The sequence below is a fragment of the Polypterus senegalus genome, chromosome 3, assembly GCF_016835505.1.
Source record: "Polypterus senegalus isolate Bchr_013 chromosome 3, ASM1683550v1, whole genome shotgun sequence".
Lineage (NCBI taxonomy): Eukaryota > Metazoa > Chordata > Cladistia > Polypteriformes > Polypteridae > Polypterus > Polypterus senegalus.
The window spans coordinates 22,705,145-22,729,345 of NC_053156.1; the positions used below are offsets into that span (position 1 = coordinate 22,705,145).

Consider the following 24,201-nt stretch of genomic DNA (forward strand, 5'->3'; position numbering starts at 1 on the left):
GGTCTGCTGGAGCCAATCCCAGCCAACACAGGGTGCACAAGGCAGGAAACAAACCCACTACAGGGCATATATATATATATATATATATATATATATATATATATATATATATATATATATATATATATATATATATAGTGGTAGATAGGGGGCGCTCTCGCTCCCTTGAACCCCTGTCCATGACTCCAGACACCAGGTAAAAGTCCTCCAATTGACTTTATTAAATCTCCACAGTGTACAAAACACCCTCTCCTCCACTATACTCATAAATCAACAATAACTACAATAATAAACACAATAAACCTATCCTCCAGCTCCCAGACGCGTTGCCACCCTTCCACCCAGCTCAGCTCACAGTCCTTTTATATCTCCTGACCCGGAAGTGTTCCTAATCCCCAGTTCATGTGACTCTCAATCACTTCCGGATCAGGTACATGTTCTTTTCTTCACGCCCGTCACTCTTCCTATGACGAACTTCCGGGTCATAGGGCACGAAGAAGTCTTTGGTCCTCCCTGCAACTCCCTCTTGCGGCCCCTGAGGTATCCAGCAGAGTCTTGTATAAAAACCCCATGTCCCATGACTCCCTGCTGGTCTTCGGGGCACCTCCGTACTGCAGGGAGGACTCCATCTGGTGGCCTGAGGGTATTGGCCGGAATAATAAGCCGGCCACCTGTCACAATATATATATATATATATATATATATATATATATATATATAGTATACTGCATATATGGTACTTTTTATACTCCTCTTGTTTAACCTTCCTTGTCCTTGTCTTTATAGTATAAAGACAGATGTTCATACTAATGTGGCCTCCTTGGCAGCCCACCGCAGGGCACACACACACACACCAAGCACACACATGGGACAATTTAGAATCGCCAATGCACCTAACCTGCATGTCTTTGGACTGTGGGAGGAAACGGGAGCACCCAGAGGAGAGAACATGCAAACTCCACGCAGGGAGGACCCGGGAAGCAAACTGCGAGGCAGCAGCGCTACCACTGCGCCACCGTACCGCCCTGCAACGGCCAAACCAGGAGACCAAAATATAAGCATCAAAACAAGTCAAAACGGGAAGGACCACACGTAAGTGTAGGAGTGTTGCTAAGTGCTTTGAAAAATGATCCTCAGCTTAGGAGCGGAAATAAACTTTTGGCCAAGCTTTATTTGGTCATGACCTCCAAGGACAACAAGGAACGCTACCCTGATGACAGGAGACTAAAATTGGGAAGTTCCAAAATGGCAGTCGAAATGCAGAAAAATAATGGGAATTTCCAAAACAAACATTCGAATCAGAATCTGTGACCACGACATCCCGCAAAATGAGTACCAGAACTCAGAAAATGTTGCACATAAAGGGTTAAAAAGTAAACCAGAGAAACACATTCATAATATGCACTGACAACCAATGAGCACTGACCTCTAAGTGTGATGCTTATAATGTGAGTACGAGGGGTAAGGAACCGGACAAACAGAAGAGAGGCTCGTCTACATGATGACTCGTGTTTTACATACCAGCAGTAAAAGAGAAAAGGGAAAATAAATGGAAAATAAGGACGAGATTACGACAAGGGTACCCGCTCTGTCAGGAGAAAGGGTGAAACAGAGCTCTAAAGTCATCAATCTGTCGTCTAATGTGGCATACCCCGTGAATCCGAGTCACGTAATCTGACCTCCTCCACCACGAGATCAGCAACTGAAGGCACGTTTGACATCCCGTCTGACTAGAAGTCGGGTAGTCTGACATCCGCAGTCAATGTGATCAACAACTGCAGTTAAGCTTGACATCGCCACCGACTAGAACTTTTGTAATACGACATTCTCACAAACCGAGATCATCAACGGCAGTCAAGCGTGACATCCCCACTGACTGCAAGTCATGTGGTCTGACATCTTCAGGTGACGAGATCAGCAACTGCAGTCAACTTTGACACTCTCTCCAAATAGAAATTGCATAATCTGACGTCCTCAGGTGACGAGATCAGCAAATGAAGTCAAATGTGACATCTCCTTCTACTAGAAGTCGTGTCATTTGACATCCTCAGGTGACAAGATCAGCAACTGCAGTCACGTCTGATGTCATCTCTGACAAGAGGATGCTGCGTGATCTGATATTTTCAAGTGATAAGATTTGTAACTGCAGTCAGTTCTGACATTTTCTCCATCACGAGGTCGTGTAATCTGACATCCTCAAGTGATGAGCTCAGCATCGGCAGTAAAGTGTCACATCCCCTCCAATTGCAAGTCTTGTAATCTGACATCCTCAGTGCAGGCAGCAAAATCAGAAACTCCACCATGTTTGACACAAAGTCATGTGATCTGACATTCCCGGGTGTCAAGATCAGCAACTGCCATAAAGTGTGACACAAGCTAGATGTCACGTAATACAACTAGAAGTCATGTAGTCATGTCCTTAGGAGACAAGATCAGCAACTGCAGTCAACTTTGACACTCTCTCCAAATAGAAATTGTGTAATCTGACGTCCTCAGGTGACGAGACCAGCAAATGCAGTCAAATGTGACATCTCCTCCTACTAGAAGTCATATCATTTGACATCCTCAGGTGACAAGATCAGCAACTGCAGTCACGTCTGATGTCATCTCTGACAAGAGGATGCTGCGTGATCTGATATTTTCAAGTGATAAGATTTGTAACTGCAGTCAGTTCTGACATTTTCTCCATCACGAGGTTGTGTAATCTGACATCCTCAAGTGACGAGCTCAGCATCGGCAGTAAAGTGTCACATCCCCTCCAATTGCAAGTCTTGTAATCTGACATCCTCAGTGCAGGCAGCAAAATCAGAAACTCCACCATGTTTGACACAAAGTCATGTGATCTGACATTCCCGGGTGTCAAGATCAGCAACTGCCATCAAGTGTGACACAAGCTAGATGTCACTTAATACAACTAGACGTCATGTAGTCGTGTCCTTAGGAGACAAGATCAGCAACTGCAGTCAACTTTGACACTCTCTCCAAATAGAAATTGTGTAATCTGACATCCTCAGGTGACGAGATCAGTATCTGTATTTAAATGTGACATCCCCTCTAACTAGAAGTCATGTAATCTGACATACCCAGGCAATGTGATCACCAACTACTTCATCTCTGACATCCCATCTGACCAAATGTCACGTTGTCTGACATCCCCTCTGACTAGACGTCATGTAACGTGACATCAGCTTTAGTGTCTTTAAAGCAAACACAGTGCCACTAAATGAGATTTGAACCCACTGCCTCAGGGTTTGAAGTCCAAAGCCTTAACCACTTACACCTCACTGCACTGCCTCTGCATACTTCAGCGTTTCTCAATCTTTAAGTATTTGCGACCCAAGTTTTCATAACAGTTTTAATCGCGCTCCAATGTGTTATTTTTTAAGTAATGATATATCATAGATGCATATTTTATTATACCTACTTAACTTTTATCGACATTTATCTAACTCTATATTTATTGTTCTAGTATCAGAATGTAGTTTAAGTTAATTTGTTTTGGTTTCAACAGATGTATTTTTCATATTTTCGATTCTTGTTTTCTTTTTTTCCCACATCTTCGTGCCCCCCTTTTTGTTACTTCGTGCCCCCCTAGGGGGGCCCGCCCCACAGTTTGAGAACCACTGGCATACTTCATGTGGGATGGTGGAGCAACCATCTCATTAAAGCTAGGGTCCCCCCCTTGAATTAAAACTGCAGCTATATAATTAATAGCAGGGGTACGGGGAGCAGAATAAAGTGTTTGCTGAAGACATTAAATAAATTTGCCAGGGGGGAAATATTTCAACCCCAAAACCCGAAATTTTACTGATTAAATTCACACTGGGGAGCAGCTCTCTGTATCTACGCCAAGTCCCCAAAATGTTTCCTAAGGGTGATTTCATAATAAAGTCAATAATTAAAGCTAAGATTTCGGAACGATGCAGAGTCTATCGTCTTGTTTTTCCCAGTACAAACTGGTATTTGGCGGACTTCAGCTTTAGTGCGCGGATTTACATACCGGACAAACGAACGAACGCCCATCCAGTTTTATCTGTTAGATTATTGTAGGGTGCGGTAGATAGGTCACTTGGCGGGACTCACGAAAGAAACGCTAAATTCCAAAAAACAAGCACAACCCATTTCCCTCTACTTTGGGGTGGAGCACACACATCTTAACGGGAGGGACATTGCCCACCTGAACCCGACCTCTTTAACATGCGCCTCGTTATTGAACGCATTCTAGAGCTGTAAGAGAGCAATGCAAACCACTGCGCCACCATACTGCCCACCACCAAGCTTCTGATCACAACTCGTCTCGCACGAGACAGCCGGACGGACTGGACGTTGTGACTGCGCAGCACGGACGGTCCGCGTCGCGAAGCCCCCTACATTACGTGAGCCGCAGTCAGATTAGCGCACATTCAGAAGTCGATCGGCTGAGCGGACGAAGGCGGATTTAAAAATGTCAAGTAGCATGGCGGGAGGTGCGCGGATTCCCGCTGCTTGTCTGAGTGGTAGGGACCACCTTATCCCACCCATCAGATGACAGGCAGCCCCCTGGTAAGCCACGTATCCCTCCTGCTCCCCCAGCGCTGGGTTGTAAGCTCAGAGTCGCAATCCGCGCGCTATTAATTCATTACAAACCAAGAATGGCTAATTAAGTCTCATAATAAGAGCTTTATAGTCGATGGCAGGCGCTTAAACACCGAGTGCCTCCAAGGGGAGTCGCGGAAATTATTTGCCTCCATGCTGATGTCGGCCTTCTCCTCAGAGCGCGAGTGATGCCTGAAAAAATAATATTCAATATATATATATATATATATATATATATATATATATATATATATATATATATATATATATATATATACTTCTGCAGTTACATTTTCACACCGGTGCTTCACAGATCCCGAGTCCTCAGCTCAGTTGCTAGCCCGGTCACCCTCTGGGTGGTCACTCACATATATATAAGGTACAATATAATTATTATAAGTAGATATACAAAATTTAACTATATGACCAATAGATAAGAAAGGTGCTCTACAATTAATAAGTAAAAAGTATAAAAGGTTCAATATAATATTGATAAAAAAGCACTATCAATGAATTAGTAGATAGATAAGGAAGTCACTGTTTAATTGATAAATAATTTATTGGAAAGTCAGCATATAATTAACAAGCAGACATACTGTGTATGAAAGACCATATAAAATAGATAGATAGATAGATAGATAGATAGATAGATAGATAGATAGATAGATAGATAGAAAGATAGATAGATAGATAGATAGATATGAAAGGCACTATATATGGGTGGAGTGGTAGCTCTGAGGCTAAGGTGCTGGTAGGTTGCCAAAAGAGATGCTACTCTGCTGGGCCCTTGAGCAAGGCCCTTAACCTTCAATTGCTCCAGGGGTGCTGTACAATGGCTGAGCCTGTGTTCTGACCCCAAGGGGTATGTGAAAACCAAATAATTTCCTTTGGGTTTAATAAAGTAAAAATAAATAGATAGAAGCAGCCCCCCAAGCACTGACAGCAGAAGCACATCTCACATCTCAAGCAGGCTGAGGAGACTTCTGTGTCCATCTGTCCATAACGAGGAGGGTCAGCTGCGCTTTACTGGGCTGCCACTAAGTGGTCATTCTAAGCAGCGAGTCTTTAAGGAGGTCCAGAATTCCAGGAGGACACCGCTGGCTGCCCTCTAAACATGTCACTGGTCACTAGAAGTACCAGCACTTTACCAAGATATGCAATACACTACTGGCCACTACTCACGGACTGCACGTATTAAATGGTCATTATAATGTGGTGGGCACTGCAGGCAGATGACATCAAACGAGACAATCTAATTCTAAGTGGACTCTGTAAGGGTCCGCTCAGTGCTGAGACCTGGACTATTTAATGATTACTGTACACATTAAAATGTTGAATGGTCACCATACGCTGATAACCTTTAAGGTGCTAATAAATTCAAAGTAGACATGATAAGCAACTACACTTTACTGAGACCTTAAATGGCCAATGGTCACTTTTAACAACACAGGTGGAATAATGAGTAGACACTATAAGTAGATGGAATTAAATGAGACAATAAATTGCAAGTGGACAATAATCATGCAGTCTGTGTTGAGAACTGAACAAGTTAATGGCCACTGTACATATCATTTTACAGGGGATGATGAATGGTCACTCTAAGAAGATGACCTTTAATGAGCCAATAAATTTGAAGTGGGCACTCTAAGTGACCATTCTTTATTGGAACCTGTAATTATTAATGGTCACTTTTAAGAACTGAGTGGACACTATAAGTAGATCACCTTTAATGAGCCAATCAATTCATAGTGGACACTGTAAGCAACAATTCTTTATTGACACCTGGAATAGTTAATGGTCACTTTCAACACCCAAAGTGGAATCTCAAGTGGCTACAACTAGTAGATGATAATAAATGAGACAATACATTGTAAGTGGACACTTGGCATCCACTCTGCACCAGTTTATGGTCACTCTATACATCTTAAATTCAAATAATAAGTGGTCACTATAAGTAGATGCTATTTAGGGGGTCCTAGAAGACCTGGTGGTCACTCTACGCTGTTTGTGTTCATTACAAGTGGGGAGTGATGAGCGGTCACTACAAACAGTGGGTCAGTTATACAGTATGAGATACTGGAAAATCATTTTAAACAGTTTGTCTTTATTGAGGGGTGCAAATTACAGTGGTCAGCACAGTTATGGAAAGAGATTAAGACATCTAGGTGGTCACTGTAGTTGTGTGGTCTTCTATATGGGATGGGGGGTCTGAGTTTGTTGTCCTTTTGAGGTTGATAAGGAAAGCAGAAATCCCTAAAGCCACCTGTTTCTAAACGATGGTCACTATGGACAGATTGCAGTGGTCACTGCCAGTGCATCTTGTTAAGAAGAATGGCTGGCCTTTATTGAGATGTGTGGTCAATACAGGCAGCTGGTGTGTAAAGAGTGGTTTGGGGGGGAGGGGAGTCCTGTGCAGTCACTGCGGTCACTTGACCTGAAATTCTGAGTGGTCACTAGGAGATTTTAAGTGGTCAATAGGGGTCATTCATCTTTAATGAGGTCAGGAAATCCATTTTGGTCACAGTAAGCTGTATGCTGTTACTGAAGCATGGAGGAGGCTACTTAACGGTCACTACTGCATACATGGCTGACCTTTACTGAAATGTGACAGTCACTAAGATGAAAAAGCCAGTATATAACATGTCTTTAGTGCTGGTGCCTATGAAGAAGTGGAATGGACACTATGAAGCCTGTGTTCATTGAGAAAAGAAATAAGGATTGGTCACTCAAATAAACCGCTGATTGTGGATATGAAGGGTCCCTGTTGAGGACACCTGAGTGGTCTCTGCAGGCAATGGCTATTAAAGTGGTGTTGAATATCAAATGGTCATTTTAGGTAGCTGGTGTAAAATGAGGAGTTAATGCAGACCAGTAACGTATGGTGGGGTCGGGGGGTATCGGGGGCTCTCCGGAGGAGTTAATGGTCAATAATGTAGCCAGCACCATACATAGCGGCATCTGTATTCACAACACTGGATAATTCGATGTGGTCACTGTAAGATGACCGCTATTATTAAGGCAAGGAAGTGTGTCTGGTCGCTGTGTGAATCAGGCTTGGACTTTTTAATGGGAAACGTCCACTGATATAATGGTGATGGACATCTCAATCTCTCAAATGCAGTCTTTCGATTCTCGCTCCCCCAGCTGACCTCTCCGAATTGCAGTCCTTCTCTTATTTCCTCTTCTCTCTGCTCTTCATTAATCTCAATGACACCTCAGCAGCTCCACAGGCTGCCACCAGGTGGCGTAAGATCCTACAGCATGGCCACAGAGGAAACGTCTGACTGACCTTCCTCCACTTCTGCAGTTACATTTTCACACTGGCGCTTCACAGATCCCGAGTTCTCGGCTCAGTCGCTAGCCCGGTCATCCTCTGGATGGTCACTCGCATATAATTATATATAGTTTTTATCTGCTTCTATTGTTCTTCCCGTTCTGGTAGTCATGTGAATGGACTGAATTGATTCCTGCCTTGATCCTGGGGCTGAAGGGTTAGGACTCTTCCCCAGGGGGGGGCATGCTTTGGAATAAGAAGGCTTGGATAATGAATAAATGATGCTGACCATCAGCAGACACAGCCTGATGGTGACTAGTCAGTGTCATTCAGTGACCGGCCCGGGGATGGGCGGATGGTTAAAGTTAGCCAGCAGAGAAATTCGAGATGGCCCACTTAATTCTGCTCACTGGACACAACTTTCTAAAAATATAATTCTGGGAAAAAAAAAAATCTTAAAAGAGGCTTTAAAGGGTGGGCGCTCCTCGATAGATACACGCTGCCCATCCTTGGCTGACCTCAGTGGTCTTTAATATTTCATGTTACCCAGAAGGAGTCTGCTACGTCATCACAGCTTCTGCCCTTGGTAAAACAATCCGGCGGCGACATCATCTGGGATCAATCTGGAGGGGGGTGGGGATGGGTAGGGGTTTAGTACGGGCGGGGCCGGGGAAGGAGCAAGGGGGCGAGACCGCACAAAGGTGAGGGGCGTGGTCGGGGAAGTGTCGGGGGCGGGATTGTTATTTCATTGTTCACATTTCCACCAAACAGCTGTTCACTCCGAGGAAATGGAAAGAAACTTGTGAGGAAAATGCCCGGCGGCATTCAAGCGCGAGACCTTATCTCCCCAAAGCAGACATCAGCGTGTCGCCGTTATTACTGCTAGACTCTCCTCCCAAATAAATCCCATACGTTTATTTTACACAGTCAACGAGAGAGAATGGCTGGGTATATAAAGACAACGGCATCTGAAGCGCGCATCGCAATCAGGCTGACAAACTGAAATCGCTCCAGCGGCTCTAAACACTGTGCTACCTTAAATATAGTGCCTTCCAGGCTCACGTTCCCGGCACCGTGATTGACTGATAGTGAGTATACAATGTGAGCATGGTAAGAAAGCCAAATCAGCAGATATTTATTCATTTTATGAAATCCGTCCCAATTTTATATAGCGCCTTTCAGAGTAACCACCATTTTGTAACATAGCGTAGCATTTTAAACCTGTCTTATCTAATTGAGGATCACAGGGGAATAAGAGTTTATCCTGTCAGCACATTTATATCACTCCTGTAAACACTGTGGTGTATTAAATATAGTGCCTTTCAGGGCTCATTTCCAGGCACTTATTCCGAAGGCTAACAGTTTAGATACTGACTATGCAAGATAAATAATGAAGTTCCTGGTCAAAAAGCATAATCTGCGAATATTTCGTCATTTAATTAAATCAATCTTAATTTCTATAGTGGCTTTCAGAATCAAGCACCACGACATAACATAGCATAACGTTCTTAACACCTGCTCAATCCAACTCATGATCTCAGGAGGAAATAGTTATTCCTGGTAGCAAATTTAAATCACTCCAGTGTCTCCAAAGGCTGTGCTACATTGTATATAGTGCCTTTCAGGGATACATTTCAGGCACTGACAGTTTAGATTATGAGCATGTCAAGTGGGAATGGTCAGAACTCCTAATCAGAAGATACTTATTCATTTTATGCAATCCATCCTAATTTTATATAGCGCCTTTAATAAGAGTCAACACCCATTTTATAACATAGCGTAAAAATTTAAATCTGTCTAATCCAATTCAGGATCATAGGAGAATAAGAGATTATCCTGGTAGCAAATTTAAATTTCTCTAGTATCTTTAAATGCTGTTCTATATCATATATTTCTATCTGTTATATAGTGCCTTTCACATCTATCTATCTATCTATCTATCTATCTATCTATCTATTATATAGTGCCTTTCACATCTATCTATCTATCTATCTATCTATCTATCTATCTATCTATTAAATAATGCCTGTCACATCTATCTATCCATCTATCTATCTATCTGTCTATTATATAGAGCCTTTCACATCTATCTATCTATCTATTATATAGTGCCTTTCACATCTATCTATCTATCTATCTATCTATCTATCTATCTATCTATCTATCTATCTATCTATCTATTATATAGTGCCTTTCACGTCTATCTGTCTATCTATCTATCTATACAGATGCACACACACACACACACACGTATATATTGTATATAGTGCCTTTCAGGGTTATATTCCAGACATTTTCCCATAATGAACAAATCACTGTGTTTGACAGCTCAGAAATAGATTATGCAATGCGAGAACAGTCAGAATGCCTAATCAGCAAACGTTTGTTCATTTTATTAAATCCATGTTAATTTTATATAGCGCTTTACAGAGTCAACACCCATCTTATAACATAGTGTAACATTTTAAACCAGGCCTACACCAATTCAGGATCACAGGATAGTTTGAGTTTATCTTGTCAGCACATTTCTATCACTCCAGTAGCTCTCAATGCTGTGCTTCATTATATATAGCACCTTTCAGGGTTGAGTTTCGGGCACTGACAATTTAGATAGTGTGCATGCAATATAATAAATTAACTGCCAGAACAGAATGCATAATTAATTATAATGTCTTCTATTTGCTTTTGCCACTCACAAATATGTAATATTCCATCATTTTCCTTAATAAACAAATGACCAAGTATAATATTGTTGTCTCATTTGTTTAACTGGTTTCTCTTTATCTACTTTTAAGACTTGAGTGAAAATCTGATGGTGTTTTAGGTCATATTTATGCAGAAATATAGAAAATTCAAAAGGGTTCACAAACTTTCAAGCACCACTGTAGATGATATTCCTGCATTCCAGTAGAGTTGTGTACAGTATTTACTTTATATAGTGATCAATAAAAAAACAAGAAAATCATTACTAATGAAGTGATTAAATAAATGACATATCTCTCATCATACCTTTCATTATATTCTAACTCTGACTTTGCAGACCAAGTGGAGAATTACTGAATACTGGAAGGTTCTCATGTCTGACCACGCCCACACCATTTCCTAAAGTCATTTTATGTCCTGCAGCAAACTTCGCCCTATCCCATGTTCCGCACTCAGTGGGAGATTACTGAATATGGGAGGAGTCTGACATCTGAGCCCACCCACATCAGTCTCTGCTCCATCTTATGTTCTGCACCCAGGAGAGGATTAATGAATATAGGATGGTTCTTATATCTGACTAAACCCTGACTCATGTTCCTCACTCAGGGGAAGATTACTGAATATGGGAGGAGTCTGACATTTGACCCTGCCCATATCAGTCCCCACCTAATCTTAAATTATTCACCCAGAAAAGGATCACTGAGTATGAGAGGGGCCTGACATCTGAGCCCGCCCACATCAGTCCCACCCCATTTTACATCCTGCAGCAGACTCTGCCCCATTCCATGTTCTGCAGGGGAAGATCACTGAATATGGTAGGACCTGACATTCAGCCCTGCCCACATCAGTCCACACTCGATCTCACGTGCCACACTCAGGACAGGAATACTGAAAACACAGAGGCTCTTACATCTACTAACTCCACTAACTTCAGTCCCTGCCCCATTTTACACTCTGCAACAGACTCCACTCCATCCCATGTTCTGCACGCAGGGAGTAATTACTGAATATGGAAGGGACCTGACATCTAACCCCACCCTCATCAGTCCCTGCCTCATGTCATGTTCTGCACCCAGGAAAGGATTACTAAATATGGAAGATTTCATACATCTGACCCCGCTCACATCAGTCAATGACACATTTCAAGCTCCACAACAGACCTCACCCCATACCATAGTACACATCCAGAGGAAGACTACTGAATATGAGAGGGGCCCGACATTCAGCCCTGCCCACATCAGTCCCCAGCCCATCTCATGTTCCACACCCAGGATGGGATTAGTGAATGGAGGATTCTTTCATCCAAGCCCACCAACATCAGTCCCCGCCCCATTTCACATCTGACAGTAGACTCCGCCCCATCACATGTTCTGCTGGTATAGACTGAATATGGGAGGGGCCTGACATCTGACTTCACTGCATCAGTCCCAGTGTAATCTCATGGTAGTTAGAGAAACACAAGGTCATTGTTGATTTGTTACTAGGTCTTAAAAAATAAAAACAACTAAAGGGAAATTGTAGTCAAAATAAAGGGGCAACTAAATGTGCAATATGACCACAAAAGATGTCATGTCTGACTGACTTTTTCTTTTTTGTAATTTATTTTGCAGAATTGATTGATGTGAAGGGTCTGCATTATGTCACCACTCGTAGAGTTCGAGTACTTTTGCATTTTCCGACTCGCAGCTCTAACTTCGTATGGTGTTCACATTGTATTTCCGACTCGAAAATCGGCTTTCCCGTCTGTCCGAGAGTCCCGATTTTGATGTGTTCTTTTTGGACCCCAATTTCCCTTTGCTGCTGATATCTTGAATTCAGCTTAGACGCCAGTCTTGATTAAGATGACAACACTTCCCAACAATCAAAGTCAATGAGGGTCCTGCATTCCAGCCATGCTTTCCAAATTTAACAGATTAAAATAACGAGCTGGCATTTTTTCTCAACATTCTTGACCATCTTAGGATATAAAATGCTGCAGCCAGCTTGGTAGCCCTCATCTGTCCGGACTTGCATATTTGAATATAAATTATTGCATGTCTAAACTAATAGACATTTTCCTTCGTTAATACTTTTTATGGTGGTGCAGTATATTAGCTCTTTGGCCTCATGAATGCAGCGCCCTAATTAATTTTTATTTGGAGTTTGCACAGACTCCCCATCTGCGGGTGGGTTTTTCTTTGGAGTGCCCGGATTTGATCTTACATCCCGTTAGGTGGACTCTGAGATGGGCTGTCCCAGATGAGATGGGAATGCTTGCATGGATCGTAATTTAAGGATGATAAAAAACCCCTTACCGATCGCCAGTGAAAGAATGTGCATGAGAATAAGAAAATGGCAAAGAGGGAAAGAAAGAAAAAGGGAGCGCTATTAATGACAGCTCCTAAAATCACCCGCAATATATTCCGAGCATCCGTCAGTTTTGATTAGAGGCAGCGGCTGAACCGAGGAAATTAGAGAATAAACATGAAAATTGAATGAACAGCTACGGCGAAGAGATGGGAGTGGGGGTCACCGCATCACATCGGCTCACAGTCGACCCGTCCTCGTTTGGCTTCTCGAGTTTTTGTCGCACTCACTTCCAGCTTATGGAAGCAACGCGTGACTTGTGGCTGGCGGCTCCAGGGCTGGTAGCAAGAATGGCGATCTGCTTGAAGCGCTTCAGGTCGAGCGCCTGCTTACGCTCATTCCGTCCAGGAGCTGATCTATGGGTTTTGGTTACGTCGACACTCTTAGTATCACTATCCATTATATACAGGGCTCCTTATAGAGAACATCACCAAAATATTATACACTGTATAATGTCTTATATAGAGGAGATCATCATAATTTTGTACATAGAAAATAAAAACTTAATTAGACTCTAGCATCGTTTAAAGAGTACATTATCAAAATCTATTACATACTAATTTTACTGTGTCGTCACGCTTTTTATTATATACAGCACCCCATAATAATATTATCGAAATGTAGCTTCCTTTATGGAGTACGTCACCGTACATTTTATACATAGCGCCCTTAATAAAAGCACGCCATTACAATTTATTATATAGCATCCTTTATAAAATATCTCAACAGTCTATATATGTAACATATACTGTATATCACATATAATATAATATAATCTATTGTATGTAAAATCTTTTAAAGAGTATATCATCAACCCAGCTACAGGGGATGCACAAACCAGTATGTTCCTTTGTCCCAGTTCCAAGCCCAGATAAATGGGAAGGGTTACGTCAGGAAGGGCATCCAGTGTAAAATTTTGCCAAATCAATACGCGGACAACAATACAAAAAAATTATCCGCTGTGACAACCCCTAACAGGAGTACCCAAAAAAAGAAGAAGAAGAAGACAGAGTATATCATTAAAGTCTGTTATATATAGTGCCCTTAATAACACAAGATCATCAGAAGTTACTGTATAGCGTCCTTCATAGAGAACATCATAAAAATCTGTTTTATATATTGTCTTTAATAGATTGCTTTATCAGAACATTATATAAATATATATATATATATCTATATATATATATATATATATATATATATATATATATATATATATATATATATATATATATATTAAAAGTTAATCATCAGAATCTATTGTGTAGCATTCTTGATAGAGTACATCATCACACTCTTCATTATATAGTGCCTTTAATAAACATACATCATCAGAGTTTATTATCCTTAATAAAAGTATGGCACCAAAATATATTACTTAGTGTTCTTTATTGAGTAAACTATCAGAATGTATTATATATAATGTCCTTTTAGCGTACATCATCAGAATATACTTTATATTTTACCTTCTATAGAGGACATAATTAGAATCTATAGTCTTTTATAGAGTACATCATGAAAATCTATCATGTCTTTATCTTTACGCTATTATATATAATGCTTTTAATAAAAGTCTCATAATCTATTAAGTAAAATCCTCTACGGACTACATTATCATAATCTGTTCATAGTGTCCTATATTATACATAGCACACTTAATAAAGATAAATAACCAGAGTCTATTAGATAGATAGATAGATAGATAGATAGATAGATAGATAGATAGATAGATAGATAGATAGTGAAAGGCACTATATAATAGATAGATAGATAGATAGATAGATAGTCAAAGGCACTATATAATAGATAGATAGATAGATAGATATGAATTGCACTATATAATAGATAGATAGATAGATAGATAGATAGATAGATAGATAGATAGATAGATAGATAGATAGATAGATAGATAGATAGATAGATAGAAAAGGCTGCAGGGGTCTGTGGTATCTGTTATGAACTTATATACCAATGGACTGGAAAATGGGAGTTGTCATCCCTGTCTGGAAAGGGAATGCTGATTACCTGAATTACAGCAACTACAGGGGGATAACACTGCTCTCACTGCCGGGTAAAGTCCTTGATAAGGTCATCCTCAATGGGATCCATGATCACTTGCTCACTTACCAGCAACCACAGGTCTACCATCGACCACATCTTAGCACTGAGGGTTCTCACGGAGCACAAACACGAATATCAGCAGAGCTGATAGACATTGGGAAGCGCACATCGAGGCACACAACATTGACGGAGCTCCCAACCGCAATGGCCTGATGATAAGGGACTCCATTGGTTTTGTAATCTGCTGCCGAGTGGTGAAGTCATGCCGTTCATTTCTGAAAGTGTGGCTAGAAAAGGTCTGGATGACCACTTGAGCACTGCAGGATTTATTTTTGAGCCGGACCATCTTGGGTGACGCTGTTGCTTTGCAGGACCCTCTAACTCCCATATTTACCCCCTAGGTGTATTCATATAGAATGACTTTAGGACCAGAAGTCCTGGTGGTAATGGAAGTTAGGTGGTGGTCATCAAGCATGAAGAAAAAATCTTGCAACATGTCTGCAGACCACATTGAGACAGAAAGCCTGTGCAGGGTCTGTGGAAAAGGAGCCATGCGGAGAAGTTGACCATGAGGAGGGGGGCACAAAAATGCATATAAAGGTGCTATAAAAATTAAAAATCCAACTGACTGGAAAACGGGACTTGTCGACCTTATTTGGAAAGGAAGGGGGATCACCTGGATTGTGGCAACTACAGGGGATTAACACTGCTCTCGGTGCCAGGTAAGGTCCTTGTTAGGGTCGTCCTCAATAGGATCCGTGATCACTTGCTCACCTACCAGTGACCAGAACAGTCTGGTTTTACACCTAAGAGGTCTACCATCGACCACATCCTGGCACTGAGTGTTCTCATGGAGTGCAAATGTGAATATCGGCAGAGTTTCTTTGCAGCCTTTGTTGATTTTCATAAAGCATTTGACTCAGTTGATCATGTTGCCCTATGGGACATCCTGAGGGTTCACAGGATCCCCTCAAGGTTGCGTGATATCATGGCCGGCCTGTACAATGGTACTGTGAATGCTGTGCAGAGTGGAGGCAGAACCTCTGTGTTTATCCAAGTTGATAACTTTGTGTTGAATGAGCGTTTGCTCACGGAGTCCCGAATGAGGCATGTTACCTGCATTGTGAGGGAGTGTCATTTATGGCACTATGGCTGTGTTGCTTGATTTCTCCAGGGTGATCCAGCTCACAGGATCCGAGCAGTTGTACCAAGCCAAAGGGACACCCACATAACACCTGGCTGCAGCAGACAGAGGGGCATTTCTGGAGAGTGGGACTGGACCACATGTCTGCCTGGGGGGCTGCCAACCAGGATCCTGAGCTATTTCATCATGTGGTGGGTGTGGCAACACACTGTACCAGTGCATGCTCCCCAACCTGACCTGACCTGACCTTAATCAAGGAACATCATAACTATCAATTATGTAGCATTCTTTATAGAGAACATCATCATATATAAACATCTACGTGAAGAAGCGTGTGTGTCTGTCTGTCCGTCTGGCCCAGAAGTGCGAGGCTACAGCAATGAGCCGGCCAGGCGGCCCCAAGTTAGCGAGTCAGAGACAAACCCGCTTAGCTGCTGATAGACAAGGGAGGCAAGCACATTGACAAAACGAAACTGCAAATTCAGCATTTCAATTTTTTTCTGACCATTTTAATAGTTTCTTACACAGGTAGTATATATGTTTATATATATATATAGGGCTTTTAATAAAAGTCTATCTTCATGGAATCTAATCTATATATATATAAAAGCCAAATACCACTGACCAAAGATCACAAAACCTCCCGAGCCATCAGGACTTGGGACTTGATATTTGGAATGTAAGTTACCCTTCGCCCATAGGTGCTCGCTAAGAAACGGTTTTAAAAATATCGTGGTCCAACCGTGAAATTTCTTATAATTTTTTAGACACTTTTTTATGCCTGTCCGCTTTTCACGAGAGAACTACTTAACGGATTTAGATAGTTTTTCTGTTTCTATAATTTGCTTGAACATTCCATTGATTTTGCAACTTTCTCATCGCGCTAAGTATCATACTTCACTTGCGGTACCGATTTATTAGAATGAATCCGAGAGAGACTCATCAGGGGGAGCTGGCCCTCCTCGCTCATGCGCCTGCTTCGGGGCGTAACCTTAACTCTGCTTAGATAGCGAATGAGAGAACTACTTAACGGATTTAGATCCTTTTTTCTATAATTTGCTTGAACATTCCAGTTGATTTTGCGACTTCTCTCATTGCGCTAAGAATCAAAGTTCGCTTGCTATAGCGATATATTCGCAATAATTCCAGAGAGAGGCTGCGGGAGGGGGGGAAGAGTGACGTCGGGAGTAGAGGGCTGGGCGGTGCCTCCTCACTATCCTGTTTCATTACTCTGAGGACGAAGCCACGGGGGGATGGCTAGTACTGTATATAACATTTTTATAGAGTACACTATTAGAATCTTTCCAGCACTTTAATAGTGTCTTTGATAGATTACACTATCGGACTCTGTTATGTATAGCACCCTTTTTAAAGACTCATCATCAGAATCTATTATATAGTGTTCTTTATAGAGGATATTACAAAATCTGTTATGCATAGCGTCTTTTATGGAGTACATCAACACACTATTATTATTAACACCCTCGATAATGGTGCATAATCACATTGTATTAAATAGCGTTCTTTACAGAGTATATCATCAGAATGTAATACAGTAAATAAAGCTGAATATGTCTTTCTCCACACCGTCGATCCGCTCTCCACCATAATTTACACAGATTTCGCATTTGTACAGGAGAAGACCACAAGCTTTTGTCACACAAAGTCATTCTTCATAGTGGGCTTAGTCAGAGAAATTTTTCTTTCAGGACTACATTTTTCATCCTTGGAAATGTATTTAGTGACGGGACACGCACTTTATTACACTCTGGGAAACCCTGCCAGTTCAACAGTAGTATCCCTTAAAGAGCATCTGGACACAACATTTATTTTTAAGTTTTAGCACCTGTGATAGAGTACCTCCTCAGACACCTGTTACATATATGACGTCTTTATATGTATTATATAAATGGCATCATTCATTCGCCACACTAATTCTCATATACAGCCTAGTGTCCTTTATAGAGTACGTCATCATAAGTGATCCTTTCCAAACAGACTGTGGAGTGTAAGGACTAAGCAGCACGGAGTGAGGCAGAGCTATGGGGTCAACATAGTATGAGCCCGCAGCCTACCAATCAGTGCGTGCGTTCAGGTGCAGACTCCACCCCCTTTATATTTTTAGCGGTGTTACCTATAGAGGAGCCCCTTCGTGACAGTTTGACGAAGCCCAGCCTCCTCACAGCATTCAAAAATCACACACCTATGCACACCCCGATCCCAGAGAACTCGGCTCTCCGGCTCCCATCCGCCTTTCTCTATTTCTGTCTCTGCCGTCTGAATAATCGCAGACCTGCTTGACCTTCGGCTCTTGAGCAATCTGTTCGCAGATGCTCTCTGGAATTAGAGAGACGCACAACTGCCTCATTTGCTTCTGGTGTCGTCCCAAGTCGCTTTAATTAGCAATGTTTATGCATTGATTAGCTCCGCTAAATTAGCTCTGCAAGCGGCTCCGACACTCGCCGTTTTGCTTTCCTGCTCACAGCGACGCCCCGTTTCATACAGTCGTTTATTTTATGGGCATGAGTGCGTGAGTGTGAGCGCGCCCGGGAGCGCTCAGTTCAGTCAAAGCAGCCTGTGGAATTCCGAATGTGATCTACAGACTAAAGATAATAAAAAATAGTAATAATAAACAATAACAATTAATAAATATAATAACCCGCATCTCGAATTTTCCACTGCTGCGAATATAGTAAATCAAAAAATGCAAATTGACGTATTTTCAAGTTTAGATTAGGGTCAAAGCACTTCACTCCCGGAGGGCTGCGGAAGCTGTAATCAGAGGCAAATGCTGCCTGCCGATTTAAATCCTTTCTTAGTTCGCCTGCTTTTTACGCCGCTCCTGAATAAACCGGTGAGAAAATGGCCGATGTTCATTGGGGCGGACGAGGCCGCGGCCTTCCCCTCTACAAGTCAGCATCGGACAGAATCTCTGATGACGTTTGCATTGCTAATTTCATGGGGACGTCTCTCTCTCTCTGTGTGGCAGTGCGGGCATGCTGTAGATGATGGGAAGAGTACAGATGGCATCCATTTGGCATTTTGCAGATTTAGAAGTGAGGTAAAGCATGTTTGGTGACAAGTGAAAAGGGCTCAACTGGCATTCGACTCTTGATGCAAATCTGAGGCTGTGAAGCAAAATTTGGATCCTAAGATGATTCATTCTCCATCATTTCTGAATGCTGTCAATGAGAGCCTGGTGGGTATCAGAATCTGAACGGGATGGTGGACCCATTTGTAGACGTTCATATGAGTAGAGCTGAGGTGATGAACAATGGATCAGAACCATGTAGAAGCAAAAGTCCTGCATGGAGGATCATCAGTGAACAGTTTGGAGGTCATCAGTAACGGTCTGAGGTTTAACGGTCCTTATGCGCACCTATAACTCTCGGTGTCCACTGGACGGTGTCACAAGAAGAAGGGACAGGGCACTTAAAGTGGATGGAGGCTGTGCTTGAGCATCGTGCTTTATGCCTTTGCAAAGCTCTGTCTGGAGTTCCCCTAGTTAGTGATGTTTGTTGTCATTATGCTGACATGGGACGAGATCGTAAAAGATTTTATTGAGAAAGGATCAGGCAAACAGGCAAGAGTTGTCAAATTTAAAATGATAAACAAAAAATCAATGTCTTTTCACAAGTAAAATATTAGTTTGTAAAACAATAATAATAATAATAATAATAATAATAATAATAATACATTTTATTCATATAGCGCCTTTCCCATGCAGACACATCAAAATGATGCAGCACACACCCTGCTTGAATTTTACTATCAGATACTCCGGAGTAGAAAACACTTTGAATGATGTCACACACCACATGCTCCCAGGGACTCTGGGAAAGATCACCATGGCAATAGTCGACACACTACCAAACACAATATTACATTTCAGTAAGACATTGCCAAAAATTAAGCAATGTATATACAGTCAACCCCCGCGAAGAGTTCACGGCCTTCAGTCGTTCGCGGATTTTTCCTTACAACCTAATTAATAATTGTTCACCGAAACCGCAGATATCCTCCATTTTTTTTTTTATTTTTGTTTTCCGTGACAATACTCTACTGTGGAGAGAACACAAAGCAGCCGTAGACGAAAACGCAGCTTGGGGTGCTGAAATACCCCTGTACTCAGAGGCGGGAGGTTTGAAAGTAGCCAATCCGAGAGAGTTATTTATTTCTCCTTGCTGCTGATTGGCTGCTGCCCTGTGATGCATCTCTGGCAGATGCAGCCCAGCATTCCCACATCATAACAGTTTACCGCGTGTAGCTGTCTCGAGTGTTTCGTTTTGTTCTTCTTAAAGCCCTAAGATGCCGCTCAAGCGCCTGATGAAGAGGCGCCACCCGAGGAGCTGTAAATCCTTTGCTTTGTTGTGCAGTCATTATCTTCATTACATACCTTCATCGTTCTGCACAGCTAATTGATTGTCATCTTCAATCAATATCATTCATTATTGGTGAGAACCCGTACATTTTATAGTATTTTATTAAATTAAATTAAATGATTACTGTATTTGCCCTACTTATACCTAAGAAAATGCACTTGCATGAATTACAGTACGTATAGCGGTAACATTGGTATTTTACATTCTAGCACCGCGGGAGACATAGCAGTACAGTACAGTACTGTATACGGGTTTACCTTTACATTCTTTTTTGTTTAGGGTAATGTATTAAGCCGAGGTTAAAATGAAATTAAAGGGTTTTGGGGGCATATTTAGGGTTTAAACTATAAAAATAGGCATTTATAGGCATTTTTTTGACCACATCCAAAATTAGCAGTTTTTCACAATTCCCAGGTGCTCTAGGAACATAACCCCTGCGAATTTCGGGGGTCGACTATATTGCATAATAAAAGAAATGAAAGAACCACATACTGTCATGACTTGGGAGTCCCAAAAACACTTTCCAAGTTGCCCTCTAGGGGCACAATACCATCAAAACCCCATCTAGAAACCAAAAAAGAGGGCCTTGAATAATCTTTATTAAAAAAAAAAAAAAGATGTATTTTAAATAAAGGCTCAATATCCATGAAGGTCATAAGAGCACAAAAAGAACTGCCTGAGAAGGCGAGGCAATCCACTGCAAGTCCTAATACTGAATCCAAAGGCAAAGTCACAAACAAAGCACAGGTTCAGAAATTCTAGAAATCACATCAAAGCAGGAGCAAAAGCACAAAGCGCTGGTAATGACAAGTGGCACATTCAAAGTGAACCACCAGGAACTACAGAAGGCCCTCCCATAAATAGGCTGGAGGGCAGTTCCTGGTGGTGATTGGCAGATGACCCCGCCCCTTGGGGAACCACCCACAAAGCACATGGGACTAATCAAATAAACACAAGGAACGATATACATAATAAACTAAAGAAACGTTAATATAAATATATGATACAAAAGTAGAGGGGAGGCATGACACGTACTTCCTGTATGGCATGGACCTTGAGGAAGGAAACAAAACCTAAAAAGAAGAAAACACATTATAACTGTCAGTTAGTTTTAATGTTGTGCTTTTTCACCTTTCCCTTAACTTTTTTAGATACAAAGATTTGACTCATTTTCAAACGTGTTTGCCTGTAATGTGAAAGGCACTTACTGCGATCGCCATGTCTGCCCGCCTGTCCATATAAAACCGCTCGGCCCCCAGTGATCTGATTTTGTTGAAATTTTGCACCCTTATTCTTCCAGGAAATTTGCTAGGAAAAATTCTATTGTGCTGAACAGAGTGTGCTATGCAAATTTTGAAATTGCAAAAATTTACCATTGTGTTTCAAACTCGTCTCTCTTAAAATAGAGGGGCATCCTGGTGCAGCATCAGCTCGGAATTAGTCTTGTCACACGTGCGCCTCAGAGATCCTCCTCACAGGCTCAGTCGAGGTAGGTGAGAGGGGGCTCTGCCGCTAATGCTGTCTTCTCCTTTTCTTCCCAGAGTGCCGAAAGGCCGCCCAGTGAAGCCAATCAGCTCCGCCCCTTCCTGTCCTGCTGACATTAAAACCTGGAAGAAGATGTCACTGTTGGCCCGAGCAACCTGTGAGACGGAGCTCTGCTAAGACCGACAAATTCCTTCATTGTACTTTGATTCCCTGCTGAAAAGACATAAGCCTATTTTTGTTCTTTTTTATTGTTTTCTCATCTTTGGGTGAATAAAAGGGACCACCCGGTTGGCATGCCAAAATCTTTTTTGCTGTCCAGAACTGTCATTCCTACCCTGACCATAGTTTGTTGTTTCAAATTTATCACGAGAGAGGTCACTTCGTCTTGTATATGTTGCATATCTTCCTCTTTTCCTCAGCCCACCACTTCTTCTATATATTGTTAGACAACAGCGTTTAGGGGGCACCTTCAAGATTCTAATAATTTAGCACTATCACTCCATGCCAAAAGGGGGCGCTGTTGCTAATGCAATCTCCTCTTTTTTGCACAGTTCTGAACCTGGCTGAAGTTGCTTCCCTCTGTTTCCCAGGAGTCCCATATCTTCTGGGGTCTACAATATAATAGATAAGCCATCAGACCACCAGAAGAGGTGGTGCATTCTTGGACCAGAGACTACAGGAGAAGGAGCGACAGGTTTGTACCGTTTACAAGCCTCATACCTTTGTGTCAGCCAGCTGGTGTTGTTGAGCCCTTTGAGTTTTTGATTTGCAATTTCTATTTTTTTTTCTCTCAATTAAAGGGGTCTTCCCCATAGAGGTGCCCAGAATCTTTGTTTTGTCTCATTTTATGGAGTTACACCAGAAAGAAGAGGAAAATAATTATGTAAGTATTGGTGCTGACACTTTCTGCTCTGATGATCTGCTCTCACTGTCAATCAGGGGTGGACTTCAGCATTCAGTGGAGCCCAACAGGACCCCCTAATTCTCAGGGGGCATTTCTCATACTTCAACCTGCATTCAGTAGAATCTAATGGTACCCCATAATTCGTAATAAGCATTTCTCACACTTCAACCAGGGATAGACTTAAGCATTCAATGTAGCCAACTGGGACCCCCTAATTCAAATGGGGTATTTCTCAAACTCATTTCAACCTTTTTCAGCTGAAACTGGACTTTTGTGTTTGTAAATTAGTTTCCCATGTCTGAATTGGTTTGTTTAGGTTTCCTCCCATAGTCCAAAGACATGCAGGTTAGGTGACCTGGCATTGCTAAAGTGGCCCTGGTGAGTGTGTGTGCTCATCCTGTGATGGCCTGGCACCCTGTGCTGTTCCTCCCTTACAGTACAATACAATACAATACAATTTATTTTTATGTTCCCCAAAATCACACAAGGAGTGCCACAATGGGCTTTAACAGGCCCTGCCTCTCGACAGCCCCCCTAGCCTTGACTCTCTAGGAAGACAAGAAAACAACCCTTGTAGAGAAAAAAAAAAGGTAGAAACCTCGGGAAAGGCAGTTCAAAGAGAGACCCCTGTCCAGGTAGGTTGGGCATGCAGTGTGTGCCAAAAAAGGGGAGTCAATAAAACACAATACACAGAACAGGACACAAGCAATCCTCAATACAATAGAATAGTACAATAGAAATATTACAAGTACAGAGCAGAATTCAACAGGAGATGATATCACATAGAAGGAGTTGGATTTGCGCCCGATGATTGCTGGGATAGGCTCTACCCTGGACAAATTAAGAAAAGGAAGGATGAATGTATTGTTCAATTAACAAGTGTCACTGGCTAAGCTTTGTTTTTCTTTTCTTTGATCCAGAGATATGGCACTTAACATTGGGTGCCACCATCTTCATTCAGAGTCAGATTCCTTTTACTCTAACTGTCCTTAGTAAAACGAAATTGCAGCAATCCTATAGGTACATTCACATATAATGGACATAATTAAATTATAATACAATACAATAGAATCGCTAAATATTGCACTTAGGTATAATGCACATATGAATTGAGTGCAATAATAGAAACAGATCAGTGATATAACTTGCAAAGACAAAGCACTTGTAGTGGAAGAGCGACTGTTGTTGTGCTGGTCCTTGTCAGTTATTATAAGGCGGGAATACTTCACGCGAGGCGACGCATGCTGCAGCGGGCGCTCCTGCTACGCAAGCGTTGTAGTGTTTATACTTGCGCGCGTACTTTACGTAAATCCGGAGGAATCCACCA

At 41.9% G+C, this 24,201-nt stretch overlaps 1 protein-coding gene across 1 annotated transcript in view; it reads right to left on the bottom strand.

Moving 5' to 3' along the window:
- LOC120526436 (acid-sensing ion channel 1-like) overlaps positions 1-24,201 on the bottom strand; it is a 418,661-nt gene that overhangs the window by 152,902 nt on the left and 241,558 nt on the right. The gene's annotated exons all lie outside the window — the stretch shown is intronic.